This window comes from Bufo gargarizans, chromosome 3 (genome assembly GCF_014858855.1).
Source record: "Bufo gargarizans isolate SCDJY-AF-19 chromosome 3, ASM1485885v1, whole genome shotgun sequence".
NCBI classification, from domain to species: domain Eukaryota; kingdom Metazoa; phylum Chordata; class Amphibia; order Anura; family Bufonidae; genus Bufo; species Bufo gargarizans.
In genome coordinates, this window is record NC_058082.1 from 499,729,481 (window position 1) to 499,746,931 (window position 17,451).

Sequence of the window (17,451 nt, forward strand, 5' to 3'; positions counted from 1 at the left end):
TTTCATTCTAACACAAGCAGCCGCCAGGACGAAGTGCAATGAAATTCGGATTAATTTAGAATCAAAGTTTTCCTAAACTTTGGACCAAATTCTACTTCGAATGCTTCCCTTCGCTCAACAATAATAATAATAATAGATCACATCAAATGTTCATACCATTAGGTATTCTAGTAGACAAGGTGAAGATCCAGAAGGTTTCCCGTAATAACGATTTCCTTTGAAGATCTCCATCTCTAGGGGATTTAAAAACCCACTCAATGGTTTGGATATGGGGGAAAGGATGGTGGCATTGTTATTTTTAGTGAATTTCTAGTTTTTAGTATTTTCTACATATTGTAACCTGCACCTGTTGCAGTTATTAAGATATACAACATGTGCAGTGTTACAATGAAAGGGGTTATCCAAGTCAGACAGACCTCTCAGAGTGGTTGACCTACAGTGGAGATAATGATCTTGGATTACCCCTTTAACATTAGCATTGATGTTATGAATACTGCCATCACTAAAAGTTTTTAACTGTTTGGTAACCTCGGCAAAACTACAGGATCAGCAGAATTTATGACTGCATTTAAAAAACCCTTTGTATTAAGCCACGTCACCTGGTGTTCTTTCCCTAAATATAAACTTGGGGACACAACATTACCTACAGTATAGTGGGTGCTCTCCTAGAAAAACAAAGTGAATTACTTTTGTAAAATATCATTAAAAAAACTCACCCTGATCTAATATAGGGATGTAGTATGTACCTATGTATAATTCTAAATATTTCATTTTATTCCCAACTATATGTTGTGTTGAAGACCACACATTGCTTGATGTTCTTTTTAGTATCTCTCTTGGTATTCATCAATAATTCTGTTCTTGTTTTATTAGTAGTAATATATTCTGCTTTCTCTCACACTCTTGTAAGAAAAATTGATAATCCATACAGTTGTGACTTGATATAATCATTACCCCTTAGGGGATATTTTTAATAACGTGTACAGGATAACAGAAATCTGCATGAGATATAGAATTACCTGCAGATGGTTTACTATAAGTATGTAACCACTTTATTCCCCCGTGTATGCAGCGTCCCACTACGTGTGTGTGGGCACTGCTTAAAAGCACTTTTTACCTTGTCAACAGTACTATGTTGTAATGTATGATTTTGTATGTATTTATCTGCAAAATCCCTGTTAACAGGCAGATTAGGTGCAATTAATACATCCCGCCACTAGATGGGGATATAGTTCAGGTCTTATATATATACCTAGGACAGGCCTAGAGAGGGAGTTCCTAGTTCCTAGTTGAGACCAGGAGGGAGTTGAGATTAGTCAGATAAGAAAATGTAGTCAGAGAAGAGAGCAGATCTGAGGGAGTCAGATCAGATTAGTGGGAGAAAATGTAGAGTGGAGACTTCATGACACATATTAGTGAGTGGAGCCAACTTCGCTAGTAGGTGATACTCAGATGTGAGGCGCAGAAGAGCATTTTCCTTCTGTGGCCGGACTATAGACTTGCATCCCTGACCAGTAGGAGAAGAGTTTGCCTCCCTGGAAAAGAAACAAGCTTCTGGGTTTAGCTATGAATCTTGCAGCATTCCTGAAGACTATACAATATGCTCTCCAGTCAGTGAGGGCAAAGTATTCATTAAGATCAGCATTAACAGCACTCTTAATATATCCCCCTCTGATGTCAGATGCACCACATTTAGAAGGCGCACACCTTTTAATAATTGTGGCGTATCTGTGCAAGTCCATGTGTCGGAATAGAAATCTAAACCAGCAAAAGAACCCACTCTCTGCCTCATTCGTGCCACTTTTGGAAACAATGTGTGCAAATGCCAAACCCCAAAAAAGTGTCTCGTTTTTCATAAGCATGTACAAAATTTGTGACTTTTATATATAAAAACAACTCCGATAGGCAAATTACAAATGTTCCTCAAATTTTTACAGGAAATGCTGCCTCCCAACCATCCCGGATCTGGTGACTGTTCTGTGGTCCTGGGTAGGCTGTACCCTGACCTGATTTCAACTGTATCTGCATCCTGAGGAGGAGTTTAATGGTGAAGCTTCTTGCTCCATCTCGTCTGCCTGTGTGATCCTGGCAGGACGGAGTGATGCAGTGGTGTTATCATGCCTGCTGCACTTAACAGGAAAGAGCACAAGCCAGGGAACTATGTGGGCTTCACTACTGTGAAGGTGCACTAAGGCTACTTTCACACTAGCGTTCGGGGCTCCGCTTGTGAGTTCCGTTTGAAGGCTCTCACAAGCGGCCCCGAACGGATCCGTACAGCCCCAATGCATTCTGAGTGGATGCGGATCCGCTCAGAATGCATCAGTTTGGCACCGTTTGGCCTCCGCTCCGCTCAGCAGGCGGACACCTGAACGCTGCTTGCAGCATTTTCGTGTCCGCCTGGCCGTGCGGAGCCAAACGGATCCGTCCAGACTTACAATGCAAGTCAATGGGGACGGATCCGTTTGACGTTGACACAATATGGTGCAATTTCAAACGGATCCGTCCCCCATTGACTTTCAATGCAAAGTCAGGAGTCCCCATCAGATCGGAGTTTTCTCCGATCCGATGGTATATTTTAACTTGAAGCGTCCCCATCACCATGGGAACGCCTCTATGTTAGAATATACCATCGGATTTGAGTTACATCGTAAACCTCAGATCCGACAGTATATTCTAACACAGAGGCGTTCCCATGGTGATGGGGACGCTTCATGTTAGAATATACTGAGAACTGTGTACAGACCCCCCCCCTCCTCCTGTAATTAACTTATTGGTGGCCAGTGCGGGCCCCCCTCCCTCCCCAGTATTAAATATTACCAGTGCGGCGGCCTCCCCCTCCCTCCCTCCCTCCCCAGTATTAAATATGACCAGTGCGGCCTCCCCCTCCCTCCCCAGTATTAAATATTACCAGTGCGGCGGCCTCCCCCTCCCTCCCTCCCCAGTATTAAATATGATCAGTGCGGCCTCCCCCTCCCTCCCTCCCCAGTATTAAATATTACCAGTGCGGCCCCCTCCCTCTATATTTATTGGTGGCCGGGCCAGTGCGGATTCCAAGTATTGTGAGCAGTGCGGCCTCCCCTCTCCCCCCCTAATTAAAATCACCCCCCCCCCCATCATTGGTGGCAGCGGAGAGTACCGATCGGAGTCCCAGTTTAAATCGCTGGGGCTCCGATCGGTTACCATGGCAACCAAGACGCTATTGCAGTCTTGGCTGCCATGGTTACTTGGCAATAAATACAAGCATTATACTTACCTGAAGAGCTGCGATGTCTGACCGGCCGGGCGCTCCTCCTACTGGTAAGTGACAGGTCTGTGCTATAGGCAATGCGCCGCACAGACCTTTCACTTACCAGTAGGAGGAGCTCCCGGCCGGTCAGACATCGCAGCTCTTCAGGTAAGTATAATGCTTGTATTTATTGCCAAGTAACCATGGCAGCCAAGACTGCAATAGCGTCTTGGTTGCCATGGTAACCGATCGGAGCCCCAGCGATTTAAACTGGGACTCCGATCGGTACTCTCCGCTGCCACCAATGATGGGGGGTGATTTTAATTAGGGGGGGAGAGGGGAGGCCACACTGCTCACAATACTTGGAATCCGCACTGGCCCGGCCACCAATAAATATAGAGGGAGGGGGCCGCACTGGTCATATTTAATACTGGGGAGGGAGGGAGGGGGAGGCCGCACTGGTCATATTTAATACTGGGGAGGGAGGGAGGGCCTCACTGGCCACCAATAAGTTAAATACAGGAGGGGGGGGGGGGTCTGCTGTATGCTGCCAGGCAGCAGGGGGCAGTCGTGTACACAGTTCTCAGTATATTCTAACATGAAGCGTCCCCATCACCATGGGAACGCTTCTGTGTTTAGAATATACTGTCGGATCTGAGTTTTCCGAAGTGAAAAATCAGATCTGAAATAAACAGTTATGCAAACGGATCCGTTCTGAACGGATGCAAGCGTTTGCATTATAGGAGCGGATCCGTCTGTGCAGACACCAGACGGATCCGCTCCTAACGCAAGTGTGAAAGTAGCCTAAGGAAGCAGCACTGTTGTGAGGGGTGCATTAGGGGGGAAGCATTATTGTGCAAGAGCTCTAAGGGGGTAGAACTATTGTGAGGGGGCACTAAGGGGGCAGCACTATTGTGAAGGGGCACTAAGGGGGCAGCACTATTGTGAAGGGGCACTAAGGGGGCAGCACTATTGTGTATGGAGAACTAAGTGGTCTTCTTCCTGTGAATGGGCACTTAGGGTGTAATAACTACTGTGAGGGGCATTAACGGGACACTCTACTGTATGAGAGCACTAAGAAACTACTTTGTAGGCACTAAGGGGTATAACTACTGATAAGGGGCACCTTTTAAAAACCGATGAGTCCCACAATGTGGAGGCCCATATCTATGAAGGAATCCACCATCAATATGACACCATGGTCCCCCCACTCACCTAAGTTGTTGGCGGTAAACTAAAACACTTAGTTTGCCCTCTCATACAAAATATTGTCAGACGAATCATGCAGTGTACGGTCAAAGGGCAAGAATATTACTCCTCATGCTTAATTTGCTGATAATAAATGAGATAAACTGTACTATAATTTTAGCATGCTTTTTCACATGAAGGATTTTCATCATCTAGCTAATTAAAGCTGCTATATGTACTACAGATGCTCAATTGTTGGTCTGGTCATCACTCTAAAGTTTCCCAGATTTTGACCTCTGTCCTGTTATCTTCGGTGTCTAGAGTGTCCTTCACCATTGGGTCTCAATTAGTCCCAGCAGTTGAGAGGACAGTCTGTAGTTAAGATTGTGATATCTATGAGGCATTACTAGTGATATCTATGTATACTAATGATATCTATGTATACTAGTCCCCTTTGAGCAGTGAGAATGATATAAATAGTGTCTGGCTCTGTTTGTGAGAAATTTCCTGGACACTATAAGGTCTATGTAGGCACATTAACTGCCTTTGCAGCCATGTGACCTGTGAGAGCTATAGAAATTGCACTTTTCTAAGATCTGCCAGTCCATGCATGCTTAGAACATGACTAAAGTACCGGAACTTGATTCTTCAGTAAATAACCATTCTGCTGTTATCTTGGTCTCATTATTTCCTGGACTTCCACACTGCACCAACATAATCATCAGCTGCTAATGGACACTGCTTTGCACCTCAAAATTCATCACCATCAAGGGTATCCTGAACAACCATCAGATAGGAGAACCCCATAACCAGGGCATGCCCTAAACGGAGTAAAAGGTTCACCCTTCCTCTCAATGCATGGCTTAAAGAGTGTCTGAACTGTGAGTACTACTACTCACAATCTCAACACTGTCCTGCATTATGCTGCAAATGTGATGCACTGATTTGTGTATTGCACTGATTGATAATGTCCATATTGGGATACTGCACACTTTAATTGCAGTCTATTGGAGGAATGTATATGTATAGCTATATGTAAAATATGTATATATATGTATATGTAAAATGAAAAGGTAATATATGCAATTTTTGTATGTACAGTACATTGTTACTTTAAATTGATTATCCAGGATCCTTAGGTATTGATGGCCTGTCCTCACAATAGGACATCAATATCAGATCAATTGGCATCCAACACCTGGCAGTTATGTCAGGAAGCTCCCAGCAATGGAAACTATACACTGGAAGGAAGACTATGTAAATTCTGACGCCAGCGTACTGCACCTACCGTACCTCCCATTTAATTGAATTTGAGTTGAGCTGCAGTACCCCAGCATGGCCACTACACAGTTGACAGAACTTTGTGCTTCTGATTCTGTCCACTGTTTAATTTCTGGCATTGGGTGCTGTCTGAAGCAGCTGATCAGTGGACATGTCGGGTGCTGGACCCTCCCCATTCTTATATTGATGACTTTCCTGAGGATGGGCCATCAATATCTAAGTACCACAAAAACCCCTTTAAATAGCATCTGTCACCATGATCAACCCTATTAAAGCAAACATACTGCCTGGCAGGGTTCATCATCAAATATATAAAGCTGAGTGTCATGGCTTCTCACGCTGTGTATTAGTACTGGAAAACTCCTTCAAACTCACGACCAGATGGTATAAAACGCCGGTATTCCTACACAAATTAAACCCTTCCATACCTGATGTGTGTTGGAGGTGCGGCACTGAACCGGGATCACTGTCCCACATTTGGTGGAACTGTCATAACATACGCCCCTTCTGGCTCCAAGTCGAAAATACTATTAACCAGGTATGCTCTCCACAACATCCATTGGTATTGGACCCTAAACTAGTTCTACTCTGGTGCCCAAACCAAAACTTTACCCCGTCAAAATCTAATTTACCCACGATGCTACTCACGGCAGCAAGACTACTTGTTCTGCTGAAATGGAAATCAGATAGACCCCCGTCTCAAGCGGAATGGCTGGATAAGGTAGACCAGGTATACCGCCTAGAAGAGTTAGCGGCCTGGGAAATGGGAAACCGCCAGAAATTCTTAAAGGTCTGGCAACCCTGGAAGCTTTTTCGTGGCTTTGCTTGATCATCTGAGCTTTCCAACTCTCTTACAATGACCTCTCCCCCCCCCTCCCCTTGCCTCCTTACATGTTCCCTGTATGTCAATCTAAATGTTGTCTGTTGTTTTCCCTTGTCTACGTGTCATTGTGATTCATAGAAACACCTTTTTGGCCATATTAGAAGCCTGACAAATGTTTGGTTCCTAATGTCCTTTTTGTTATATGATTTTATATAACTCTGTATTTCAAACAAGTGTTAATATGTACATGCTTACTGTTTGATGATGTGATTACTCAAACATTACCTGTACTTGTGAAGAAGCAATTTATTCCTCCTTGTAACTTTTCGCTGATGTTCAAAAAAAGAAAATTGGTAAAGCTGAGTGTATGTATGTCCGTTAAAGGAATCTGCACCGTCGCATTAACAATCACGAAATTTGGCACACAGGTATCTGGGAAGGTTTTAGACCAGGTCTCACCTCTCTAGGGTGTACCATTCCTGAGATATTCCCCCAAAAATGCATTAGCTAATAGAAGCTTGTTCACATGACCCTTATCAGCCAATAGAAGCTCGCAGGCCGTTAGCCTCCACATGCACCCTGTGGAGGTCACTGTGAAGGGGCAGGGTGCTATCGATGTCACGGTAGTGAGTACAAATGACGTGTTTTGATCAACTAAACAATCTTAATCATAACATTTGAGGGAGAGTAAGGCAAACACCAAAAATAATCCTGCCCTTGAGCTACAGTAGGTGGCCTGAGTTTTGTGAAGATCCTGAGATCCAACGGAGCAAGGTATTCCACACCCTACACTTCACCTGACTTGGCTCTGCATGATAACAATAGGCCCTCTGAACTGCTTTAGGAGCAGCCCTGGAGTCGGTGACTGGTTACAGACTAAGCCCCTGTTCAAAGTCATTGTGGGTGACCCGAGTTCAAGACATAGCTACTTGCAACTTGCAAGTAATTATGGATCATTACCCAGCTGTATTTTGTAGTAGGTCATCAACCTGAGCAACCAGTAAGTGTGATCAGCCAGTTTGCCCACCTGTTGTATGCCTTAGGGGGGTACTACTGTATTGACATGGTGTGTCAACCACAGACTGAGTGATATTGTGTACTGTACCTGGCTGACTAGTGTACAACAAATTATCTGGTGGCTGGAGTACAGATGCAGCAGAGTTAACACTCACAGTCATAACGTGTTAACTAGATGTCATAACTCACCAAATGTGTGTGTTAACTCTGCTACATCTGTAGACCTTGCTAAGAGTAGTGCCACTCGAGGGTCTGCAGAGGATAGTTGTAACATACCTGCTACTGTAACTGCCTTTCCCAAGAAGTGTAACCACCAAGCATATACTTGTGAACTGTTGTGCTGTAACCAATAATCTTGTACCCATTCAGAGAGACTGTAACCGTCATTGTTACAATACTGAGTAATACTGAGTTAAAACCTTTTCCTATTAAATTTGCTGAGGCCATGTCAGCCACTGCACCATCCTCGTGTGGGGTCTTGAGGACCAATGTAACCTGTAAGGACTGAGTTTCTTGCATCCTGGCTTTTATTTGTACAAAACATTTAGACTAATTACATTTTCCAAGCTTATAAGTAGAGCATTAAGATTTTAGGACGGGGCAGTTGATAATTTTAGTTTAATGGTTAAGTTTATTTAATCTGTAATTATTCTGTGTTATATGAATCAACTTCACATGCACTGATTTTCTGATCAGTGTGTGCGGGGATTCTGTTTATGTCTGAACTCCTCTGGACAAGCAGAGCTGAATTGTAGAACAAGGGGAAGAGCAGAAATTTGAGCCCCGGAGACGAGGCATTTTCTCCCAGGCTGCGAGCTCTGCAATGCGATTGGCCAGCGCTACAGCAGAACAAGGGCAGACTCCGCCTACTATAACTTAGTGAGCGGAGTTACCAGAGGGCATAGCAGGAGAACGGAGCGGCACCCGGGGATAACAGTAAGTGCAGTGAGATCCCCGGGCGCCGCTCTACATGTCTGTATACTTAGTTCACAGTGTAATAATCAGTGAAAGGTCCTCTTTAAGTAGCCAATACAGGTCCTTCTAAAAAAATTAGCATATTGTGATAAAGTTCATTATTTTCTGTAATGTACTGATAAACATTAGACTTTCATATATTTTAGATTCATTACACACAACTGAAGTAGTTCAAGCCTTTTATTGTTTTATTATTGATGATTTTGGCATAGAGCTCATGAAAACCCAAAATTCCTATCTAAAAAAATTAGCATATCATGAAAAGGTTCTCTAAACGAGCTATTAACCTAATCATCTGAATCAACTAATTAACTCTAAACACCTGCAAAAGATTCCTGAGGCTTTTAAAAACTCCCAGCCTAGTTCATTACTCAAAACCGCAATCATGGGTAAGACTGCCGACCTGACTGCTGTCCAGAAGGCCATCATTGACACCCTCAAGCAAGAGGGTAAGACACAGAAAGAAATTTGTGAACGAATAGGCTGTTCCCAGAGTGCTGTATCAAGGCACCTCAGTGGGAAGTCTGTGGGAAGGAAAAAGTGTGGCAGAAAACGCTGCACAACGAGAAGAGGTGACCGGACCCTGAGGAAGATTGTGGAGAAGGACCGATTCCAGACCTTGGGGGACCTGCGGAAGCAGTGGACTGAGTCTGGAGTAGAAACATCCAGAGCCACCGTGTACAGGCCTGTGCAGGAAATGGGCTACAGGTGCCGCATTCCCCAGGTCAAGCCACTTTTGAACCAGAAACAGCGGCAGAAGCGCCTGACCTGGGCTACAGAGAAGCAGCACTGGACTGTTGCATGTCATTCGGAAATCAAGGTGCCAGAGTCTGGAGGAAGACTGGGGAGAGGGAAATGCCAAAATGCCTGAAGTCCAGTGTCAAGTACCCACAGTCAGTGATGGTCTGGGGTGCCATGTCAGCTGCTGGTGTTGGTCCACTGTGCTTTATCAAGGGCAGGGTCAATGCAGCTAGCTATCAGGAGATTTTGGAGCACTTCATGCTTCCATCTGCTGAAAAGCTTTATGGAGATGAAGATTTCATTTTTCAGCACGACCTGGCACCTGCTCACAGTGCCAAAACCACCGGTAAATGGTTTACTGACCATGGTATTACTGTGCTCAATTGGCCTGCCAACTCTCCTGACCTGAACCCCATAGAGAATCTGTGGGATATTGGGAAGAGAAAGTTGAGAGACGCAAGACCCAACACTCTGGATGAGCTTAAGGCCACTATCGAAGCCTCCTGGGCCTCCATAACACCTCAGCAGTGCCACAGGCTGATTGCCTCCATGCCACGCCGCATTGAAGCAGTCATTTCTGCAAAAGGATTCCCGACCAAGTATTGAGTGCATAACTGAACATAATTATTTGAAGGTTGACTTTTTTTGTATTAAAAGCACTTTTCTTTTATTGGTCGGATGAAATATGCTAATTTTTTTAGATAGGAATTTTGGGTTTTCATGAGCTGTATGCCAAAATCATAAATATTAAAACAATAAAAGGCTTGAACTACTTCAGTTGTGTGTAATGAATCTAAAATATATGAAAGTCTAATGTTTATCAGTACATTACAGAAAATAATGAACTTTATCACAATATGCTAATTTTTTTAGAAGGACCTGTATATAAGAAAAGGTAAGAAAAAAGATGCAAAGGCAGACTTTTTTTTTTAGATCACATCTTTACTTTAACCTTATGGAACAAGAGTTCAAAATCTGCCCAAGGAATTTAGTTTTTCTGTTCCATCATCGGAGCAGTAAAGTGAAATTTCAAGCTGAGACGATTCCATCTAAAGATAGACCTCAAAAGTCACTATTTTTTATGGCAAATATGACATCCGCTGCAAAGTGAGCTGCGAACACCACACTCTAAAGTCCTATGCTAATAAGTATATTATAATTGGTTCCCTATCATTTGCAACCATTTACCCTGAGACTCTGCATGTCGATGAAATAATCCCCACTTTCTCTGTAAGCTAATTCTTGTGTTTGCTCTATTAATAAAGTCGGATACACAGAAGTGATTTCAAACAATAAAATCTCTCATTTGTAAGCTAACCTCAGCTTTCTATGTAAGTAAGAGACTGTGCCAGTGGCTATATGCAATAACAGTGACTTTCAGAGACTTGACTCAAGCTTCATTAACAGCTCTATGTAAATACTCAAGGTCTGGAAGCTTTTGGGCCAAAAGGCATGAACCGGTAAGAGACATGTTGAAACTTTTAAGAGGAGATTGTTGAGCAGGGGGGGATTTAAAAGTACCAAACATAGTCATTCTAAATGCTGAACTAGGATGTAATGCAAAAGAGGAGAAAATATTAAAAAAGCCCAAGGCAGTTATCTCTTATGCTGACTCACCCTCATTAGCTTTTCTAATCGAATCAAGCAATGTGTCTTCTGGAATTTTAAAGAGCAGAAGGACACTGACAGCAGCATAATGGCACTTAGCTGTGATCATAGAGAGTGGGAAGACAAGTAAACTATCACCAGAGACAGTGACAATGACGCCTTTTTTTACTATGATGTAGCTATAATAAAAAACAGTTTGTTGCAGTGACCGGGTTTGAAGTGGCCCTAACACTACGCTGGATCCCATAGGGGTGTCCCCACGTGTTGCTGCATTCTGGAAGGCATGGTAAGGAGCGGTGCACCCCAATGGGAAATAAGTCCAGAGAGTCAAGGTTAGCAGTAAACAGATATGCTTCTTTCCTGGAGGAACGGAAGTATGAAACAATATAGGCAATGCACTGAACTGACTTCTCCAGTCTCCTTTCTGGCAGAAGAAAGTTCCATGCTGAGAAAAGGCCTGAGCTAGCTGTCCCTTTCTCTCAGAAGGATGGTACCCTGGTCAAAAGGTTGGTGGCCTAGGGTCTTTGGCTCGGTCTTAAGGCAGAGTATCCCAGTCTCGTTGTCTTCTTCTGGTCACTTGTGCAGTCCCGCAGAGTCTCTGCTATTAAGCACTGGTCCCTATCTGCAGACAACTAGGTGCTCTGACTGCCCTACTGTTATACATCTGACAACTGATTCAGTGCCAGTGTTGCAGTTTACGGCTACAATAGACTTACAAGCCAATGGGAATGACCAAGCAGTTTACAGACATAAACAACCATCTGACAGAGCTAAACCAGATGGTCAAAAGTTCCCCACCAAAACTTCTCTGCATGGGCCCTTATGGTAACTGTAGAAAATTACTATCTTCTCAGCGCATAGGCTGTAAAATCTCAAAGTCTCTCAGTATTAGCTGGCTGTGTAATGCTCCTGTACAGTGCAAATACAGTGCAATAAACGTGCAAATGAAGAGAATATATTACAATAAACATATAAAAAGGCAGTTTAAAAATCATAAAACATTATAGTTCTAAACAACTGCATACATCATTGTGCAAGTTAACCCTTCAAAGTGCATTAAAGTAGTGAGTTGATAGTTTTGCATAGCAGTAGTAGGGGCTAATGTCCACAAACGTCCAGAGTCCAAAGTACCCTTGCTCCAGGGCCCTAATTTATGAACAGCTCACCTGCTTGACACACATGCTGCACATCCAAGTAATGCTTACTAGTGTTGGTCGAGCACCAAAGTGCTTGGGTGCTCGGGTATTCGAGTAGAACACCTGTGGAAGTCAATGGGAGAAACCGAGCATTAAACCAGGCACCCCCTGCTCTGAAGAGGGGAGGGTGTCTGGTTCATAGTAAAAGGCCAGAAATTGATGGAAACACCACTGAAATGGTTTGTGATCAGCATGGGGAGGATGTCTGTATGCATCTTGGACTCCCAGGTCACCCCTGCTGTGTTCCCCTCATCTCCCCCCCTCTTTGGTTGGACAAGGAACTACGTACTCTGCAGCCAGCGTTGTCAGCTAGAAATTTTTGAAGCAATTTTTCCACAAGGACCTTCTGGTATTGCACCATTTTGCTCATCCTCTCCACCACAGGAATGAGAGATGAGAAGTTATTTTTGTAGTGGGGGTCTAGAAGGGTGAACAACCAGTAATCAGTGTTGGTGAAAATGCGAACCCTCTGTAACGGAGGCAATCATCTACTGCTCCTCATCATCATCCAATTTGCGCTGAGAAGATGAACGGAGGGTGGTCTGACTATCACCCTGTGTACTGTCTTCCCTCATTTCCACCTTTTCCACATGCAAAGCATCCGCCTTAATTGTGAGCAGCAAGATTTGAGTAGACACAGAAGTGGAATGATTATGCTGATAATAGCGTTATCGCCACTTACCATCTGTGTTGATTGCTCAAAGTTGCTTAAAACCTCACAGAAGTCAGACATCAATGCCCACTCGTCGCTTGTGAAGAGTGGAAGCTGACTGGAAAGGTGACGATCATGTTGCAGCTGGTATTCCACTACTGCCCTCTGCTGCTCACAAAGCCTGGCCAACATGTGGAACGTGGAGTTCCAGTGCGTGTTCACGTCGCAGCATTGCCAGAAGCTGTTGATGACTTGCGGAAATGGGCATACACACAGCGCACCTTCACCAGTAGCTCAGGCAAATTGGGGTAGGTTTTGAGAAACTGCTGAACCACTAAGTTGAACACGTGGGCTAGGCATGGTATGTGTGTGAGCTTGCCGAGCTCCAAAGCTGCCATCAAGTTACGGCCATTACCAGACACAACCATGCCTGGTTGTAGGTTGAGTGGCGAGAGCCACAGCTCAGTCTGGTTCCTTATCCCCTGCCACAGCTCTGCTGTGGTGTGCTGTTTGTCACCTAAGCAGATCCGTTGCCGCTTCCCCACTGCAGTGCTACACTGCTTCCAGCTACTGACTGATGGCTGACTGGTTCTGCAAGATGATAATTCAGAGGTTGCAGTGGAGGAGGAGGCAGAGGAGGAGAAGGGCGGGTTGCAGCAACTAACGTAGGTGACGGCGGAAACCCTGATGGAAGTAGGGCCCGCAATCCTTGGCATCGGTAGCACCTGTGCCATCCCAGGGTACAGCTCGCTCCCAGCCTCCACAACGTTCACCCAGTGTGCCATCAGGGAAATGTAGCGTCCCTGGCCAAAAGCACTTGTCCATGTGTCAGTCGTTAAGTGGACTTCACAATAACTGCGTTAGTCAGGGCATAGGTGGTGTTACGGGACGCATGCGGGTGTAAGGCTGGGACTGCACACCATGAAAAATATTGGCGGCTGGAAAGAGTACCACGAGAAAGCCTCATTGTCCGCAAGCCTAAATGGCAAAATTTCTAGGGCCAGCAATTTGGAAAGGTGCACACTTAGTGCTATGGTCTGTGGGTGGGTGGCTGGGTATTTGCGCTTTCGTTCAAAGGCCTGGGGTATAGACATCTGTGGCCTGCGCTGGGTCACAGAAGTGGATGTGCTAGCTGAGGGTGCTTGCGAAGGTCCAGGTGCAGGGCGGGAGGCTTCAGGGCCTGCGTCTTGGACAGGGGATTGTCCAGCACGTAACACAGGGGAAGAGGAGGCAGTGGTGTTGAGGTGGTGAGGTTGCTAGTGTTCACACCCCTGCTCATTTTGGTATGGCACAGGTTGCAAGTGACAATTTTTTTATCGTCCGCACTTTCCTCAAAAAAGGTCCAGACTGCGGAACACTTACCCCTTGGCAAGGGAGATTGCCGCAAGGGGGTGCTCCGCGGAACAGTTACGGGCCTGTTTGGTAAAGCCTGCCTTCACCCTTTTGCCACCCCACTGCCTCTTCCAGCCTGTTGTGGTGCTGCGGATCCCTCCCCCTCTATACTGCTGTCCTTGCTCGGCTTGCCACCTTCCCAGGTTAGGTCAGTGACTTCATCAGCCAGCACCTCCTCTTCCACTTCCTCACTCTGGCCATCCTCCTGACTTGTTGCCCTAACAACCTCAGTTATTGACAACTGTGTCCTCATCATGAACCTCTTGATACACTAATTGCGGTTGACTTATTGGCAACTGTGTCTCATCATCATCCAACACTAATTGCCGTTCCCCATCGTCATCTTCTTCTGACTGTGGATGCTCCACAGTTTTGGAATCAGGGCACAAGATCTCCTCATGTCCCTCTTCAAGCAGGCTTGGTGAGAGGCCCAAATTAAGGAATGGCGATGAAAACAGCGCCTCGGAATATCCGAGTGTGGGATCACTTGTTTGCCAAGACTCTCCATGGTGGGTGGAAGGAGTGTCAGGGTGAGGATTCTGTTGACCAGACTCTTGGCTACTGAGACTGGACTTTGTGGAAGACAGGGTGGTGCTTAACCGACTGGAAGCATTATCTGCTGCAATGGTCTGACTTTGAGAGTGGTGTCCTACGCCGCCCTGCAAACTGGGACATAAAGCTAGGTATTGTGGATGAGTGTGTTTCTTGTGCTCTGGCAGCAGACACAGTTTCACCGTGCCCAGGGCCACGGCCTCTGCGTGCACCATCAGCAGCAAACAGCCACTTCTCTGTCCCTTACTGTTTGCCCTGCGCATATTAAATGGTATATATGCTTGCAAGTATGTTACCCGTACAGTAGCGCAGGTTTTGTCAGTGTATGCACAAGTAAAGTACACAGAATGTCACAGATATTTTTAGGATGCTTACACATTAAACAGGAGGTATAGTGCAAGTAATGTTGCTGTCACCACTGCCTAATAACAAATTACACTGAATGAATGTCACTGATATTTAGGATGTGCACACGTTAAACAGAAAGTATAGTGCAAGCAATGTCACTGTCGACACCGCCTAATAAAAAATTACACTGAACGAATGTCACTGATATTTAGGATGCGCACACGTTAAACTGTGGAGGTATAGCGCAAGTAATGTCGCTGTCACCACCACCTATTAAAAAGTTACACTAAATGAATTTCACTGATATTTAGGATGTACACACGTTAAACAGGAGGTATACCCAAGTAATGACGCTGTCACCAACGCCTAATAAAAAATTACACTGAGTGAATGTCACTGATATTTAGGATGCGCACGCGTTAAACAGGAGGTATAGCGCAAGTAAAGTCGCTGTCACCACCGCCTAATCAAAAATTACACTGAATGAATGTCACAGAAATTTAGGATGCGCACACGTTAAACAGGAGGTATAGCGCAACTGCACAAGTAATGTCGCTGTCACCACCGACTAATAAAAAATTACACTGAATGAGTGTCAGTGATATTTAGGATGCACAAACATTATAAAGAAGGTATAGCTCAAGTAATTTTGCTGTCACCAGCGGCTAATAAAAAATTACACTGAATTAATGTCACTGATATTTAGGATGGGCAAACGTTATACAGGAGATGTAGCGCAGGTAATGTCGCTGCCACCAACAGCAAAAAAATTAGACTGAATGTCACTGATATTTCAAATATGCAAATGTTATACAAGAGATGTAGCGCAGGTAATGTAACTGTCCGCAGTGGACACCGTCTACAGAAAAAGTACACTGGCTGTCACAGATATTTTTAGGCTGCGCACATGTTACACATGACATGTAGCGCAGATAATGTCGCTGTCACCAGCGGCGAAAAAAATTACACTAAATGCCACGTATATTTCGGATGCGCTAACGTTATACTGGAGATGTAGCACAGGTAATGTCGCTGCTACCAGCAGCACCAAAATTAGACTCATATTTCGGATACGCAAACGTCATACAGGAGATGTAGCGCAGGTAATGTAACTGTCTGCAGTAAACACCGTCTACGGAAAAAGTATACTGGATGTCACAGATATTTTTAGGCTGGGCACACGTTACACAGGAGATGTAGCACAGAAAATGTCGCTGGCACCAGCGGCAAAAAAGATTACACTTGAATGTCACTGGTATTTCGGATGCACTAACGTTATACTGGAGATGTAGTGCAGGTAATGTTGCTGCCACCAGCAGCAAAAAAATTAGACTGAATGTCATTGATATTTTGCATATGCAAACGTTATACAGGAGATATAGCGCAGGTACTGTAACTGTCCGCAGCGGAAATGGTCTACGGAAAAAGTACACTGGATGTCACAGATATTTTTAGGTTGCGCACATGTTAGACAGGAGATGTAGCGCAGATAATAATGTAGCTATCTGCAGCGGCCAAACAATTGCAAGCTATTTAGCGCAGGTTGCGCTAAAAATATATATTACTGCCAGATACAACTATAGTTCTTAAAAGGACTTTTGGGTCTCTAACAAGTTTTAGCAATTTAGCGCATGTTGCGCTAAAAATATATATTGCTGCCACACACAATAGTCCTTAAAAAGACTTTCGGGTCTATAATAGGTATAAAAGCTAAAATATTCCTATTTCACTCCCTACACTATCTCTCCCTCCTGCTCTCCAGCTCTCCCTGACTAAGACTGAGCTGAACACATGTCATCGGGTGCTATATAGCACCCGATGATGCGTTCCGTCCAGCCAATCACTGTAATGCCAGTAGCCAACATGGCTACGACATTACAGTGAATGGCAGTACTTACCCGCACTTTTATTGGCTGCGTAGCAGCCAACAAATGTGCGGGGAGGAGACTCGAGCATCACGCTCAAGCACACGCGGTATTCGGCCGAACACCGCAATGTGCCGAGCATCGCGATGCTCCAGTAAAATTAGGGTTCGGCCGAGCATGCTCGCCCAACACTAATGCTTACGAGTTTCAAACTTCTTGTGAGTTCTTATTTATAGCATGAATAACAAGCATATGCTCTGAAATATACACAGCTATTGGGAAAAGCCTACTCTGTAGTATACCTTGGAACTATGTCTATTGCTTCTTTATGTACTGTAACGCCTATAATCTATTCAGTAAAAAGAGACTTTGTTTATTGTAACCAAACAGGCTTGGTCATTGACAGCACCATTATCTGCCGGCCCCTACCTACACCTGTTCTCCTGCTTTGCACCCACCCCAGAATACAGTTGCCTCTATGTCTTAGTATGAACTGGCTGAATTGTTGTGCTGTGATTGAGCTAAATGTGATTATTGTGTGAAGTTGCTAACCTCACTGACTGCAGAAGTGCTGTTGAGGGTATTGT